General features: G+C 29.8%; 1 protein-coding gene across 1 annotated transcript in view; it reads left to right on the plus strand.

Moving 5' to 3' along the window:
- LOC130441548 (proton-coupled amino acid transporter-like protein CG1139) overlaps nucleotides 1-13,535 on the plus strand; it is a 41,493-nt gene that overhangs the window by 21,317 nt on the left and 6,641 nt on the right. The window lies entirely within an intron of this gene.

Genomic DNA, 13,535 nt, shown 5'->3' on the forward strand with positions numbered 1-13,535 from the left:
AAGACAAGGTAATTCATGACAGGCATAATTTATGCCAAGTTTATGAATCGAATGAAGTTTCTCAAAGCTATTAACAGGTAATAGTACCATTTGTAAGCAAAGTACATTCAATATAGCGTCATTGAAGATATTTGGAAAGATATGGTTTTGATACCTATACTTTTATTAATTTTAAATCGATTTATTGCCACGTACATTTCAATGTTTGTTAATGTTTCCTTTATTTTAATTATGCATCTCCGTCATAAAAAATTATTACTTCACTTAGAGCAGAATAAAACATGGTCGTAAAATAACAGTAAGAAATGTGAAAAAATATATTTATAGAAAATGTGAATAAATATTTGGGGGAAAATGGAAATTTTATATTTATAAATTAATTTATTGGGATTTCAAGTTTCATACCGTCGGCTTAAGTCGCAAGCCTCGTAGCTCTATAGAACCAAATTTTACAGTAGACACAAAAAACGATGATAAAAGTTGAATGAAGACTTTCTTTTTTATATTGGTATGCGGTAAAGTATCATCTGCAATCAGTGAAGAAGTGCTTAACAGACACTAACTTTGGCAGACAGAATTACTTTCTGACAACATCAAATAGCCATAAGTAATTTTGGTGTAGTTGATAAGGAGTCTTCTTATTGTCACATCTTCTCTTGTACTCAAAAAGTTTAGGGGCATGTGAAAAGTAGATGGGTGGATGTTATGTAATGCTGTAATACTCTCGCTCTATATATCGCGTCAAGATTCTTGAATGAGGTTTTCAGCTGAACTAGGATTCTTTGCGGCTTCTTTGGCATGACGATCTGCATATTCGTTTTCAGTGATTCCAGTGTGCGATGGAAGCCAGATGAGAGAGACTGTTATATCAAGAGCAATGATAGTTTGGTAGAAGTCGTGTATGTTTTTGACTATTGGATGGTCGGTGATTATGGTTTTAATTGACTGTATGGATTAAAGAGAGTAAGTACATATGGCGATATGTTTATGGGGAGGAGAGATAAGTTTGAAAGCTTGAAGGATACTGTATAGTTCACCAGGGTAAAAACTACACGTCGAGGGTAATCGGAAAGAACATATAAATTCGTGGTTTGTAGTGACTGCCCAACCGACATCGTATCCAGCTTTAGAGGCATCCATAACTTGTTTCATTTTCAATAAGGGATTGAAATAGTGACCAGATATCAAATTTTGAAAAAATAACTGATTAAATACAATTCAAGTAAATTAACACGAAGGAGGGTTAGTTTTAAACAAAACGGCGGTTTCGAAGTTCGATGTTCTCTATTTAGACTTTTAACTTGTCAAGGATTTTACTAGTTTTTCTGTTAGATGCGTTCGGAAACTATCTACCTAATGGTATTAAAATGTCGGTCGATATGATTGTATTTATAGATTATCTCTTAGATACAAACTCATTTAGGTATGAAAATAAATTTAATTTATGTGTGGATAGTTTTGATTGAAAAAAAAATATAATAAGAAAAAAGTTTATAGAGAAATATAGGACTAAACCGGAAAAGGCATTTTATATTAATCATCATTAGTGGTATTAGCAGATGCTTACAATGATATAAAATAATATAATAGTCCACAAAACTGCGTCTCGCCAGCAACGCAAAGTCAAGTCAATATATTTATTTAGAGGCATTTTCTTTTGGTCTAGAAAAAGCTCGTGAAAATATTCAAGTTTCTGTATACTTCTAGTATATCTTCTTTTTCTTGATTGAAGGAGACTGAAAAATTTTACAGATTTTCGGTATCTGTCTTTCTTATGATAATCCTATGAAGTCATCGATTAACAGTGACTTATTCTTGAATTTTCTTTTGTAAAATATTCCCCTCGTTCAAAAATGTGGTCTAACACTGAATACCCAATATTAAAGTATATCTTGGAGATATCAATCCTTATATTTAACTTCGACCTGATTTGTTACTACAGATTTACAAATATTTGCCCCAGTTGCCTCATACTAAGTGGTGAGTTAAATAGTACTATTATATATTTGTTTTGTGGGTCTTTCAATGTGGCGAGAAATGTGACGCCGGCTTATAATTATTTTGTACCTGAAACCACGGGGTTCAGATGATGAAAAACAACACTTTAATTTTAAAAAACATTATGACGATATACATATAGAATCTTTTAATACGAAAATATCTACCAGAGACGAAAAGATATCGAAAAATAGAAGTACACAGAGTCATGTAAAATGAAAAGTCAAGAAGTAAAGAAATTGAAGAATCATTAGGTATTAATACATTGATTCAATGAAATAAAATAGAGCTGATAAGAGATGGCAACTTTGGTTAAGATATTAAATTAATATTTTATTAAATATTATCAATGTCATCTAATAATAAATTATATAGTGAATCGATCTATTTGATTTTAAATTAATTCTGTCTGTGGTGAATAATTTCAATTACCATGTTCACTCTGTAACAGGATCGTCGAAGCTGATGTATATACAATAAATAAGTTTCAAGGTCATTTAAATTACTGTTGATTTTTATTCATAGTAAAAAATCAGCTACTAAATGAAATTTACCTTTAACAAACTTTATTCTATTTTCTTATTTCAAAGTTTACGATTTATTTTAATACAAATAATTACTGTAGAAGTGTGAAAATGACGAATGAAAATGAATAAGGTCTGAAATATTTGGAGCCTGAAACAACTTCAATTTTCATTATCATCGAAAACTGATAAGATTATTCAAAAAACCAAAAGGAATATTCGTAATGGTCATTTTAGACCCCAAATTATGTTCTTTCTAACGAATCTCTTGATTTACCACCCTATTTCCTATCTAAAATATACAAATATTGGGTTTTACCTAATTTTTTAAAGATATTGATGATAGTTAGAATAAAGTATCTGTCAGAAATTATTTTCTTATCAAGTATCAACCTTATGTGAATATATAAATAGACATTTCTGGCTTCGATTTCTATTCAAATGGGCACGTTCCAGGATGAACATGAGGCTGTTATGAACGTTTTACCAAGTATTTCATTGATTTTATTACATTTTTATGAATGAAGGGATACCTATTAAATTTTATAGGAACAGGAATTCCATTGATGGCACTTAATCTATAGATAGATAAACGTTAATAGTTTCAGAATATATCGGAAAATTTGTCAACAATTTATTCATATAATTGGTTTGTAAAAAATTATTTACATCTATTTTTGTTTATATCATGATTGCTAATAATGTTCAATTCATAAGCTCAAAACTGAATATTTTTCATAGGAAGGGTATGAATGATTAAGCAAAAAATTTAATTTGATAATTCTGTGAAAAAGTGGTGAAATACGTCGACATATATTTCGATTTTAATACATGTAGGCATCACTTTACCTCTCTATCCTACACAGCCACACTCACAATAGTTTAGATCAGAGGTGTCAAACTCAATTTTGCAGAGTGCCAAATATTAAATTTTGAATTCGTGGGTGGGGCACATTGAAAATAAAAAAAAATTAACTGAATGATCATAACATTTCATTTATTAACTTATATATAAGTATATAATATACGATAATTAAAAATCATATCAAGTTGTAAAAGATGGTAGGTAATTATGTTGAGCTCGAGGATCCAGATATCTGACTTCTCTTGTTGTTGACAAGCTCATTGATGTCAGGTATTATATTCCTTGTGGTTATTTTATTTTAAGAATTGATTGAAGATGTTCATTCGTAAGTCTTGTGCGATGTTGCTGCTAAGAGTTGGTGATACGTATTTCTCTCTCACTTGTCTACGCCTTTGAAATTACATATAAACATCCGTAGACTTGAGAGTACGAGTATCTAAAACATTCGTAGAGGAATGGAATGAAGTCTAAAAGCTCTAAAAAACATTATTATTCTTTCTGTGACACATTGCGATCGAGGGCTTTATTGATACGGCCCGCGGACGGTACCTTAGACATATCTGGTTTAGATGTTGCATAAAATTGTCATTGTCGATAGTGTCTTTCCGTATACTTTGAAAATGAGACCATGATCCAACGTTACGCCTAGGTATTTGACCTTTTTTGTCCACTGGATTTCTTCGTCGTTGATTTTTATATTCCGATCCGGTCGATGGCTCCTTTTCATATAGATAACGACTTGGCTTTAATCGCAGCTTACATCTATTTTCCATGTTTTGCACGATTCGTCTATCAGCTTTACAACTTAGAATAGTATAGCATATTCTACTAATCTCGAGAATTGCTACTCGTTGCTATGGTTTCTTCTAAAGCCGAATTGCTCTGCTAGTAACATATTCAGAGTTCTTGTTTGTTCGTTCAGAGTCCTTAGTGTCACTCCTCTGCGATTTTACTTATGACAAGTAGCAACCTTGTCGGTGTATAGTTTTGCGGAAAAGTTAGATCTTTGCCGGATTTTCTCAGCATGATGATATCTGCTTGATTTAATCTCGATAAGAAGTAAACATATTTTCTACTGTTAAGTGAACTTTATTCAACTCACATATGATAATTCTCCACTCTTTCTTTCAATCATTACATATTATTTTTCCTTCTCTTACCATCTCACTGTTGACAATTGCGGCTTACATTGAATAGGACTTGAGTGTGTTGGTAATAAAAATCAAAGTTAATGTAACAAGCTAATGGTAATTGTAATTATGATAGTGCTAATCATTTATGGGATACAATTTTTTTGTTCAATAATAGAAGGTAATTAAAGAAATTATGAAGAACTTTCAGGAGTTAGATTCAATTATATAATATGCTTGTGTAATATCAGGATGAGAATAATTTTCCATACAACATCAATAGCACTAGCGTGGAAAATATACAATTATTAATAATTTGTATAACAAAATAATTTAGCCAATTTACTAGAATCATTTATAGGAATGGTACAATTTAGCAAAAAGCTGTTGGTCACGCTTATTCACAACAGTAATTTAATTCGTTCCTAATTTGTCACCAACACATAAATGTACAGATATATTAATGGCTTTTTCTGACAAATGTTGTGGAATTGGCTCGCAAATATCAAGTTAATACTTGTAGTAACAAGGAAATTGTATAATTGAGAGCCCTGCAAGATTAGTATTGCATACGTCTCATCGCAACTTTGAGCTCAAAATAAGCTTCACTTTCCTATTAAGAAAATGTAAATATCGAGATTATACAGATTACACTGGGAAACACAGCTTTTGTCACACAAACTTTGTTATAATTTTCATTTGTTTTGATGTACCCTCATTAAAAAAATTATTAAATCATTTCAGTCACATCCAGTTTGTTTGTATTTGCTATATATTTGTTTCTCACCTCATTTACGTGTTTTTGTTTGAATAACTTAAGTCAAGCGATTGTATAACAATTGCATTTAACTAAGTTACGTTTGTTCCATTTTAAATATGCAGCGAAAGTGTTCTAATAATCCAAGCAGTTTTTGTTATGTGTGTGGAGAATTAACTTTTACAACCACAGCGTCGAAAATTTGCCTTATGGTATACCAATGATTTAGACTGAAACAAAGTATTATGGAAATTATTATTATTTTTGTTTAATTCAAACAAAAAAGTAGTCACAACTCAGTTCAAACACTGTCCAGTACCCAAACTTGTCATTGGTCAACAGACCAATCCTACATAGTACCGAACTGTTTGTGCCAAAGCCTCTAAATCAAGCAGAAAGTCAGGATTCTGTTTCTAGTCCGGAATTTATTCTTAGTCGACCCGATAAGGTATCTCAAGAGAGTTATGAACCGACAACTTAAAATGAACCGCATTTATTGATACAAAGTGATTTAAATGATTTAGTACGTGATTTGAATTTCTCTAAAAAACAATTTACTTTCTCCAGGTACAAAAATTTCTTATTTCCGACATCGTGATTTTTCTAAAGCAGATGATTTAGTCTATTGTTATAATATTCCTGTAGTGATGAATTTATTGAATTCTCCTCAAAAATTAGCTTGAAAATTTGTGGAGATTTCAAATTCATTGCTATTTTGCTTGAGCTACAGCTTAGTTATACAAAATTTTGCTGTTTCATTTGCGAATGGGACAGCAGAGACAGAAAAAGTATGACCCAAGAGTTGATCACTTACTTCAGGGCAGAAGAATGTTTAAATGATTCTTTAGTAAACCCTGACGACATACTTTTGGCAGTGGATTCTTATGCCATCACATAATTTGCAATTGAAGCTTGTCTCACCTATAATTTCGATTCGAAATTTGAATTGAATTGTGTAATGGCACGCAATTAGTCATAAAAAAATGGGTAACATTCTTGCTGCCACTATTTCAAGTTGAAATTTTTATAGGAACTCAAATAAACTCTATCCAATAACTTTTCTACAAATTTATCATTTTTTTGCTCAATAACATTAACATTGAAATGAGAGAATATTTAACATATTTTATGCTTATTATCTTATTTGCATATTTCGCAAAAATAAACAATACTAATTTGAATTTATACCATTCCTTATTTAAATGAGGAAATTTTTGTTTTATGGGGATGTTTATTATTAGTAATATTTAATCTTTGATTTATGTTAGTAATAATATTTACACAAAATATTGTTATTATAGCACTTAACTTAGTTTAAACTAAGAATACTTTATTATCGTATTTGGCAAAATTTCTATAAAATGAGTGAGATGCGTCTTTCGCAATAAATTTTGGATATAAAATAACATGATTATTCAAAAATATAACTGCTAGTATTTCGTAATTATTTTCCTGGGATACAAGGTGAATAAAGTGAAAAACCAATTTAAGAAAACAGCAAATTAGTTAGGGCGCTTAGACGCACGGAATAACAGTATAAAATAGCACATTCAAATAGTATAAAACAGAAAAATGACCAACCAGTTGAGCAAACTAAATTCGTTATTAAACATGATAAGGAAAATATCGAACAATTGATTGTATCGTTTTCACGGGTAAATAATCGGAGAAGCAAAAATCTTGCATTTCTTGAAGATGATTTGGATGTCCTTCATATAAAATTGGATGGAGATTGTCCTTTTATAAAATATCGGATACTACACTGAAAATTTCCAATACATTGTTAATATCTATAGCTAAATAATTCGATAAATAGGAAATGCTGTAAAACTGTATTATCTCCTAATACAGCGATAATAATAATGTAATTTAAAATATCCTTTGGTATACTAGAATGAATGTTTTCTATTATATAAGCCTCAATTAAATTAAGAATAAATATGTCAACCATACAATCACAAAAGAAATAATTTGAAAAGAAGTAATTTAAAAATAAGGGGCCTCGGTTAAAAAATTGGAACATGGACTAAATGTAGACAACTGAGATGAAACAAGTCGATTAAACTCAAATGTTTTTGCTAACAAAATCAGTAGGCTGAGATGCTATATACTTAGTGACTTACAGTTTCAAGATGGTTTGGTTATTTTCAGTAATATATTAGTAGAAATTTGATTAAAACTTTTCAAAGCAAAGGCTGGAAACTTCTCAAAAATATTCTCTGATATGATCGATAAATAAAAATAATCTATTAGCTTAAATATCTATCTTGTTAATATTAAATTGGTAATACTTTTATTTAATTATCAAAATAGCAGAATTTTAATAGAAACATATCAAAAAAATCATTCTAGAGACATTAGAAGTATGTTCTAAAAGTAGTACTCGTGATTGATCTCGTGAAATGGTGAACAAAGTTATTGAAAAGCACCTTCTACATCCCTAATATTTTCAAAGTAAACCCGTACTGCTACCAGCAAATCCTCATCTGCGGATAACATTATGAAGATTTGTTCAAGAACCACAATCTGAGAATGGGCGAATTGGAATATTTCCAGGCCAATTTTTTTGTAAAGATATTTTATACTGACGGCGCGAAATCACCAGCATAAGAGAATCCTAATAAAGGAATTGGCCGAGGTGAGTCAAAGTATGCGTGATTCATATTTGAGGAAATCATTGAGCAATGTATACTTCTATTTCTAAAAACTCCGTAGAAGAAATTCAGTATGATTAACAAATTTCGCAGAACGTGCAGATCTATTTTTTGCGTAGATTCAAGCTCTGCATTCTAGAGTTTTCTAGACATATTGTAAAAATATTATGGTTTAATTTTAAAGTTAATATTGCTAATTTATCGATAGAGTTTTTAAGTTTTACATGAGATATCACAAAAATTTTGTGAATGAAATTTGAAAATTATAGAAACAATCGATACAAAAATATTTCTGGGAAAGTAACAAAATTTCAGTCTCTGAAAATGTGTACGGAAAGATTTTTGTTTGAAATGCTTACAAATTACTCATGCTTACACAAATCATCTCAAAACTTGACATAAATTCAATGCATTTTACCAAGTCAATAGGGGTTGAACCAACTTTTGTCAATTCCAGGAGTTACAGTTAAGCCATGCTTGAAAATTTTGAAGAATCCCCGTAAAATCAATATGACAGGTTATGAAAAATTCATTTAAATCATTCTGGTTACAAAAAAAGGCAATTATATCACATTTTGTGTGGAGGTTTTCAACTACTTAAAAGTACACTGATCCTCTTATCTCTTTTCAATGCAAATTACGCGATAAAGTTATTTTTTGTGTAATCATAAACTTTGGGGGCAAACCTATTGACAAACATGCTTTCAATTATCGAAATTTCTAGTTGGGTTAATTGCTGATAGATATCTTTGAATTAATTTGAAAGCAGAAATAAATGATCAAAGGCGGAGTATTATCTATATATATTTGTTTGATATCTGAGATATTAAGTGTTCCTCCACTAGAAAATTTTCCAGAACATTGAGATAGGTACTTGTAATAAATTGAGACCTTAAGTTCAACTCTGATAATTTTTATGATAAAATTCCAATTCCAATTCCAGCATTTCATTTAAGCAAGGAATGGATGAATTTTGGTTTTTTTTGTTCAATACATTGACCAAAAAACCAAAATAAACGTTTAAAATTTTATTAATTTTCTTAAAGTAACTGTTATTTTATTATCACATATTTTTTCAAGTTCATTCTTAAATGTAGGCAAAATGAGCATTCTTCATAAGTTGCATGGTTGTCAGAGACGACAAGGTTGCCACTTTATCTTTTTCATGGTCTTTAAGTACTTCTTTTTTCTACTGGTGATTGATTCAAACATTTATAAACCATTGAAGATTATGGCGAGAGCGCCAGGACTTTGTCACTGAAACAAGTTTTACAAGCCACGGAAAGATGTAATTGAGGTGCTAGAATTTCAATGATAATTTTCATAAAAATAGATATGATGCGTAATAAAATTGTTTTTATTGAAGGAAAAATGATATTTTTCTATTCTTGCATTAACGAAACTGCTTTAAAATGTTTTCCAGCTTCCACCTTCAGTTGTTCAGTTGAGTTGGTCTACCTCACTGAAGATAAATTTCATAATGGATTATTCACCATCTTCATTCTATGGTATTAAATCTGATTCTTTTATTTTCTGCTGCTGTTTTAAAGCAGATGCTATCATTAATTTCCTGAGGTTAAATTACATTTTTTTTTAAATATTTGATATAATTGTATAGGTATTACTTATGTAAGTGTCAATGTTATTTTCGATCGAGTTGTGTATGTGATTTGTGTTACGATCCCTGACGAATTGTACTAATGTTTCTAAAAATTGCCTTTGAGTGACGTTTTCCTGCTTATATGAAAAAATTCTATATAAAAAATTCTATTTATCGTTTTTGGTTGCCAAATAAGGGAACAAATCAATTTTTTCACAATATATACCGAACCCAAAAAAAAGCTTTCCACTGAGAGCGATATAATTGATATCAATTAAGGACGAATACATCAAATAAAATAGCAATGTTGAGTTATTAAGACATGTATCGATAATTGAATGGAAAAATTATTCAAGGCTTTATTTTCATTGAAAAATTCCCGACCGTCCAAACAATATTTAAGATGCTAATTTCGTTTAGTCTTTCTATGTAAGCCAATTTATTTGAAAATTGCTCGTTATCAACTAATCTAATTTTCATTTATTAAACAAAGAATGAGAAAAATACTTCAATTTGAATAGACAGTATTTAAAATATGGCAACTGATAAATTAATGGAAAAAATAAATTAGAACGTAAATAGAAATAAACAAATTACTATTCGTTATCAAAAGGCATTTGGTATTTATTTTTGTGAATATACGTCACGTAATATTTGTCGTGTGACAGGCCTCGAACAAATGAGGTAATATTTGACCTCAAATACACAATATACTTTACAGCGCAATAAAAAATATCGCATTTTTTTCCAAAAACATTCTTTTAAAATAACTAAATAATTTTCTTCCAACAACAACCATGTAATATACAAATTATCCCTATTCTGTTCGAGACAAGACCGATGTACTTTCGGTTGTTACTACAAGGTTGGAAATGTGTTTAACGCAGAGTTTAACGCAAACCTGTTTAGCAAATTAAGTGCTGTTCAATGTTATCTCGTGAATCAATCAAGAATACGAAGTCTTTATTGAGAATCAATTCTCAGCTAAAGGTGAGAGTGTCATAACTTCCTTGATGCAAAAAATTTTCAGGTTTACAAAGCAATAAAACCAAGTAGGATAGAAATTCTATCATACTAGACAAAAGGGCAATAAGCTCTCCGTTAAACCTGAAAAAACGAAAACCCTCAACTCTCTGTAGCTTCATTTTAAAGCATTAAGTAATGTCTTAACATTATATTTTATTTATCTAAGACTAAATACCCTGTAAAATTAAAAATGATATTACATTCGAACGACTACTGTTTTTTCAAAATTTTTTAGGAGAATATTGTTTTATTTGTCGTTGCTTACATTTGAAAACCCAGCCCTGCTTTCCCGTATCTCACTGTGGCACCTATACATAAATTATATCGACAAGCACCATAGATATTAATCATTTCGACGAATATCTGAGAAGTTGATTAAGTACTTTTTCCAAATAGTTATATTGCAAAGTACTTCAAAAATCATATCAGCATTCTACTATAGTTATGGTACTTTTTGTTAGAATCAGTTCGTTAAGATAAAACATTTAATATAATAGATTATTGTTTTAGAAAATTCTAAATTAAAAATCGACCTGTTTCGAAATTTATTCATTTAACTGCTTACATAATCATGATGAATTTATGATTTACTTTATGGACACAATATATAATGATGACCTTAAAGTACTTAAGCTTCCAGACATGTAGCATCAAAAATTCACAAGGTTCCTTAATCACATTCATAAACTTATATTATGTTAATCTTTTAATGACTTTGTTTTTGCAAATCGTTGTAAGTAAACGGTAAATTCTAATATAATCCTGTAATTCACTCCATTTATAGTAAATAGATTATATACGTCATTAATTATCTGTTGCATAAGCAGCAATTACATCAAATAATTGTTTTACAATAGAATGTAAACCTCTAACTCTTCAGTATTCAACTCAATCGTTTATGCGTACGAAAATTATATGAAGGGGATTCGAATTAGAAGGAAAATAATACTTTGAATGGTTAAGAAATAAGAAAAATATGAACAGCATCTGCTAAAATAAAGGATTGAAGTATAAATATAGTAAAAATAGTAAAATAATCCTTACTAGAGGAAATTTTTAGGATACTAGAACAAATTGAAGTGGAGAAACTGAACGCCTCATTTTTATATAATATTAATAAATACAAATCACGTAGGATACACGATAAGGAACAAAAAAGTAACGAATAATCTGAAGAAAAAGATAAAAAAATGAGTGAAAACAGAAAAAGAAGGGTAGTTTTTGAATATAGGCAATGAAAAAAAAAACGATAAATAGTGAGTGAGCAACAGAGATCCTCAAATGTATTATTAAATATGTACAAGCCTTTTTCAAAGAGAATACATAGTAATTGTCAAATGATTTATATTAATTTTATGATACTTTTATGTACTCATTTATATACATTCATAGTATTTTAGTTTGACCACTTTGTATTATTATAAATTTACAAATTTTACCACATTGTAACCATAAAATTGGATGAAATCCGCAGAATCATCATTCTTTTAAAGGCTTTTCTTTGTGTAAATTTTATTGAAGAATATATTAAAGAGAAACCGTAGGAAATAATCACTCAACTATAAGGTAGTTCTGTTTAAATAAGGTATTAGTATAAACTGTCTTATGGAGTATAATCGTCGTATAATATTGGAAAAAAGCTGTTTTTTAAAACAATTTTCAAATAAATCAGCAATATAGTCATTAATTTGTTTAGTATATAAAAATAATTACGTTTTAGGCTGTTTTCAGCCCATTTAAACAGCAATTTTCATTATTGTCCACTCAATAGTAATATGCGACATAATCACTATAGAAGCATGCTTTGTTGAAAAAAATACTGGGTATTTTAAAAAGGTTGTTTAGTACAAGTATATCAGAATAATTCCAATATTGTTGTTTTTGTATAAATTATAAGTAGTTCTACGTAAAAACTTTTCCACGGTTGTATCATATTTCTAATAGTTATTGTTGTATTTATAGTATAATCCATTCTAATTTTTCATATAATCAAATATATTTGAAATAACTTGTAGGGTATTCACGTGCAGGTTTTGTTATCTATGAGGATGGTCCCAGACGCCCTTGGCCTGACCTAGAGATGGCGGTAGTTGCTTGAAAAATACTATTGTATTAGTTTGAATGTTATTCAGTATTTATTTGGCAACCATCAAAAATGATTGTTTTCAATGAATTTGTAAACCAATATAAAAGCTGATCTAGATTCTACTCTGGGTGAGACTGTTCCTTCATTATCAACAGTAAAATATTGGAACAAAAACAGTGTTGTTTCCATCGAATGTTTGGCAATGTTCCACAGAAATAAGGCTGAATTTCTACGCCGTTACATAACCATGATGAAACGTGGGTCCATCACTTCATGAAGCAATAATACAATCACAACAATGGACTGAATAGGGAGAACCAGCTCCAAAAGAAGGAGAAGATCGTTCCATCTTCAGGCAAGGTCATGGTGTCGGTTTTTTCGGATGTGCGTGTGATAGTTTTCATTGATTACCTTGAGAAAGGAAAAACTTTCAACAGCGAGTATTAATCGAAGAAAGTGTTGTTTTACCAAAACATTGCACCAGCTAACATAATCGTTATTTCAATGGCCCAAATTAATGAATTTAAGTTTGAATGCACCCTATAGGCTATAATTAGCTCCTTCTGTTTATTTTTTTTCCCAGACTTGAAAAAATGGCTCAGTGGTCAAAGATTCTCCAACAATGAAGAGGTGATGTCGGTAGTTAATGGCTTGACAATTTTCATTATAAAAAGCGTATCGAACTCATCGAACATCATTTGAAAAAAAGTATGGAATTAAAAGGAGATTACATTAAAAAATAAATATATTTTTTTTTTCAAAATTTTTGGGTTTTCTCTGTTGGGCCAGGTACTTCTGGGACCATCCTCATATCAATTGTAGAAAACAAATGAGATGAAAATTTTCTAATACTTTCAACGAAATTTTTTACACTCTTTACTCGTCTTTTTTGAAA

This window comes from Diorhabda sublineata, chromosome 3 (genome assembly GCF_026230105.1).
Source record: "Diorhabda sublineata isolate icDioSubl1.1 chromosome 3, icDioSubl1.1, whole genome shotgun sequence".
NCBI classification, from domain to species: Eukaryota; Metazoa; Arthropoda; class Insecta; order Coleoptera; family Chrysomelidae; genus Diorhabda; species Diorhabda sublineata.